Source organism: Panthera tigris (genome assembly GCF_018350195.1).
Source record: "Panthera tigris isolate Pti1 chromosome F3 unlocalized genomic scaffold, P.tigris_Pti1_mat1.1 chrF3_random_Un_scaffold_77, whole genome shotgun sequence".
Taxonomy (NCBI): Eukaryota; Metazoa; Chordata; class Mammalia; order Carnivora; family Felidae; genus Panthera; species Panthera tigris.
Window position 1 is genome coordinate 10121 of NW_024962186.1, and position 5060 is coordinate 15180.

Consider the following 5060-nt stretch of genomic DNA (forward strand, 5'->3'; position numbering starts at 1 on the left):
CTTTGATTCCACCTACACCTGCCTAACTAACCCAGAAAACCACCAGAAGACTAGCAGAATGAAGTCTCCAGAGCCAAGCACAGACGAGAGGCCCACGGAAGAGGGTAGGAAGGGCTGCGAGGCTGTGCGTGCTCCACGGACTGGTGGGAGGGAGCCGGGGCGGAGGGGCGGCCCGCCAGCCAAGCAGAGGCCCCAAGTCTGGCTTGCAAAAGCGGAGGGGCCGGACCGAGTGTGTTCCAACAGCAAGCGGGACTTAGCATCTGGGAAGTCATAAGGTAACAGCTCTGCTCGGAAAGCGGGAAGGCTGGAGGACAAAGGGAGGGAGAGTTGCTGAGCCCCCGGACGACAGAGTTCAGTTTAGCCGGGAACAAAGGCTCTCGCCAGCGCCATCTCCCTCACCCATCCCCCAACCAAAATCCCAAAGGGAACCAGTCCCTTCCAGAGAAATTGCTTGCTCCACAAAAACACCCAACACTGTGCTTCTGCGGAGCCACCCCTCCGGCAGCGGGTATGACCCCCTCCAGCTGCCACAGGGCCCCTCCTGAAGTAGATCACCTAAGGAGAACCGAGCTAAGCCTGCCCCTCCTGCCCCCGTGCACCTTGTCTACCCACCCCAGCTAATACGCCAGATCCCCAGCACCACAAGCCTGGCAGTGTGCAAGTAGCCCAGACGGGCCACGCCACCCCACAGTGAATCCCGCCCCTAGGAGAGGGGAAGAGAAGGCACACTCCAGTCTGACTGTGGCCTCAGCGGTGGGCTGGGGGCAGACATCAGGTCTGACTGTGGCCCCGTCCACCAACTGCAGTTATACACCACAGCACAGGGAAAGTGCCCTGCAGGTCCGCACCACTCCAGGGACTATCCAAAATGACCAAACAGAAGAATTCCCCTCAGAAGAATCTGCAGGAAATAACAACAGCGAATGAACTGATCAAAAAGGATTTAAATAATATAACAGAAAGTGAATTTAGAATAATAGTCATAAAATTAATCGCTGGGCTTGAAAACAGTATAGAGGATAGCAGAGAATCTCTTGCTACAGAGATCAAGGGACTAAGGAACAATCAGAAGGAGCTGAAAACGCTTTAAACCAAATGCAAAATAAAATGGAAACGACGACGGCTCGGATTGAAGAGGCAGAGGAGAGAAAAGGTGAACTAGAAGATAAAGTTATGGAAAAAGAGGAAGCTGAGAGAAAGAGAGATAAAAAAATCCAGGAGTATGAGGGGAAAATTAGAGAACTAAGTGATACACTAAAAAGAAATAATATACGCATAATTGGTATCCCAGAGGAGGAAGAGAGAGGGAAAGGTGCTGAAGGGGTACTTGAAGAAATAATAGCTGAGAACTTCCCTGAACTGGGGAAGGAAAAAGGCATTGAAATCCAAGAGGCACAGAGAACTCCCTTCAGACGTAACTTGAATCGATCTTCTGCACGACATATCATAGTCAAACTGGCAAAATACAAGGATAAAGAGAAAATTCTGAAAGCAGCAAGGGATAAACTTGCCCTAACTTATAAAGGGAGACCTATAAGACTCATGACTGATCTCTCTTTTGAAACTTGGCAGGCCAGAAAGGATTGGCACGAGATCTTCAATGCGTTGAACAGAAAAACTATGCAGCCGAGAATCCTTTATCCAGCAAGTCGGTCATTTAGAATAGAAGGAGAGATAAAGGTTTTCCCAAACAACCAAAAACTGAAGGAATTTGTCACCACTAAACCAGCCCTACAAGAGATCCTAAGGGGGATCCTGTGAGACAAAGTACCAGAGACATTGCTACAAGCATAAAACATACAGACATCACAATGACTCTACTCCCGTATCTTTCTATAATAACACTGAATGTAAATGGATTAAATGTGCCAACCAAAAGACATAGGGTATCAGAATGGATAAAAAAACAAGACCCATCTATTTGCTGTCTACAAGAGACTCATTTTAGACCTGAGGACACCTTCAGATTGAGAGTGAGGGGATAGAGAACTATTTATCATGCTACTGGAAGCCAAAAGAAAGCTGGAGTAGCCATACTTATATCAGACAAACTAGACTTTAAATTAAAGGCTGTAACAAGAGATGAAGAAGGGCATTATATAATAATTACAGGGTCTATCCATCAGGAAGAGCTAACAATTATAAATGTCTATGTGCCGAATACCAGAGCCCCCAAATATATAAAACAATTACAAACATAAGCAACCTTATTGATAAGAATGTGGTAATTGCAGGGGACTTTAACACTCCACTTACAGAAATGGATAGATCATCTAGACACACAGTCAATAAAGAAACAAGGGCCCTGAATGACACATTGGATCAGATGGACTTGACAGATATATTTAGAACTCTGCATCCCAAAGCAACAGAATATACTTTCTTCTCGAGTGCACATGGAACATTCTCCAAGATAGATCATATACTGGGTCACAAAACAGCCCTTCATAAGTATACAAGAATTGAAATTATACCATGCATACTTTCAGACCACAATGCTATGAAGCTTGAAATCAACCACAGGAAAAAATCTGGAAAACCTCCAGAAGCATGGAGGTTGAAGAACACCCTACTCAAGAATGAGTGGGTCAACCAGGCAATTAGAGAAGAAATTTAAAAATATATGGAAACAAACGAACATGAAAATACGACAATCGAAACGGTTTGGGACGCAGTGAAGGCAGTCCTGAGAGGAAAATACATTGCAATCCAGGCCTATCTCAAGAAACAAGAAAAATCCCAAATACAAAATCTAACAGCACACCTAAAGGAAATAGAAGCAGAACAGCAAAGGCAGCCTAAACCCAGCAGAAGAAGAGAAATCATAAAGATCAGAGCAGAAATAAACAATATAGAATCTAAAAAACGGTAGAGCAGATCAAGGAAACCAAGAGTTGGTTTTTTGAAAAAATAAACAAAATTGACAAACCTCTAGCCAGGCTTCTCAAAAAGAAAAGGGAGATGACCCAAACAGATAAAATCATGAATGAAAATGGAATTATTACAACCAATCCCTCAGAGATACAAACAATTATCAGGGAATACTATGAAAAATTATATGCCAACAAATTGGACAATTTGCAAGAAATGGACAAATTCCTAAACACCCACACTCTTCCAAAACTCAATCAGGAAGAAATAGAAAGCTTGAACAGACCCATAACCAGTGAAGAAATTGAATCGGTTATCAAAAATCTCCCAACAAATAAGAGTCCAGGACCAGATGGCTTCCCAGGGGAGTTCTACCAGATGTTTAAAGCAGAGATATAGCAGCACTCTCAACAATAGCCAAATTATGGAAAGAGCTTAAATGTCCATCAACCGATGAATGGATAAAGAAATTGTGGTTTATATACACAATGGAATACTACGTGGCCATGAGAAAGAATGAAATATGGCCTTTTGTAGCAATGTGGATGGAACTGGAGAGTGTGATGCTAAGTGAAATAAGCCATACTGAGAAAGACAGATACCATATGGTTTCACTCTTATGTGGATCCTGAGAAACTTAACAGAAACCCATGGGGGAGGGGAAGGAAAAAAAAAAGAGGTTAGTGTGGGAGACAGCCAAAGCATAAGAGACTGTTAAAAACTGAGAACAAACTGAGGGTTGATGGGGGGTGGGACGGAGGGGAGGGTGGGTGATGGGTATTGAGAAGGGCACCTTTTGGGATGAGCACTGGGTGTTGTATGGAAACCGATTTGACAATAAATTTCATATATCAAAAAAAATAAAGCAGAGATAATACCAATCCATCTCAACCTATTCCAAGAAATAGAAAGGGAACGAAAACTTCCAGACTCATTCTATGAAGCCAGTATTACTTTGATTCCTAAACCAGACAGAGACCCAGTAAAAAAGGAGAACTACAGGCCAATAACCCTGATGAATATGGATGCAAAAATTCTCAATAAGATACTAGCAAATCGAATTCAACAGCATATAAAAAGAATTATTCACCATGATCAACTGGGATTCATTCCTGGGATGCAGGGCTGGTTCAACATTCGCAAATCAATCAACGTGATACATCACATTAATAAAAGAAAAGATAAGAACCATATCATCCTGTCAATCGATGCAGAAAAGGCCTTTGAAAAAATCCAGCACCGTTTCTTAATAAAAACCCTCGAGAAAGTCAAGATAGAAGGAACATAGTTAAACATCATAAAAGCCATTTATGAAAAGCCCACAGCTAACATCATCCTCAATGGGGAAAAACTGAGAGCTTTTTCCCTGAGATCAGGAACACGACAGGGATGCCCACTCTCACCACTGTTGTTTAACATAGTGTTGGAAGTTCTAGCATCAGCAATCAGACAACAAAAGGAAATCAAAGGCATCCAAATTGGCAAAGATGAAGTCAAGCTTTCTCTTTTTGCAGATGACATGATACTATACATGGAAAATCCGATAGACTCCACTAAAAGTCTGCTAGAACTGATGATTGAATTCAGCAAAGATGCAGGATACAAAATCAATGTACAGAAATCAGTTGCATTCTTATATACTAACAATGAAGCAACAGAAAGACAAATAAAGAAACTGATCCCATTCACAATTGCACCAAGAAGCGTAAAATCACTAGGAATAAATCTAACCAAAGACGTAAAAGATCTGTATGCTGAAAACTATAGAAAGCTTATGAAGGAAATTGAAGAAGATACAAAGAAATGGAAAGACATTCCCTGCTCATGGATTGGAAGAATAAATACTGTCAGAATGTCAATACTACCCAAAGCTATCTACACATTCAATACAATCCCAATCAAAATTGCACCAGCATTCTTCTCGAAACTAGAACAAGCAATTCTAAAATTCATATGGAAACACAAAAGGCCCCGAATAGCCAAAGTAATTTTGAAGAAGAAGACCAAAGCAGGAGGCATCACAATCCCAGACTTTAGCCTCCACTACAAAGCTGTAATCATCAAGACAGCATGGTACTGGCACAAAAACAGACACAGAGACCAATGGAATAGAATAGAAACCCCAGAACTAGACGCACAAACATATGGCCAACTAATCTTTGACAAAGCAGGAAAGAACATTCAATGGA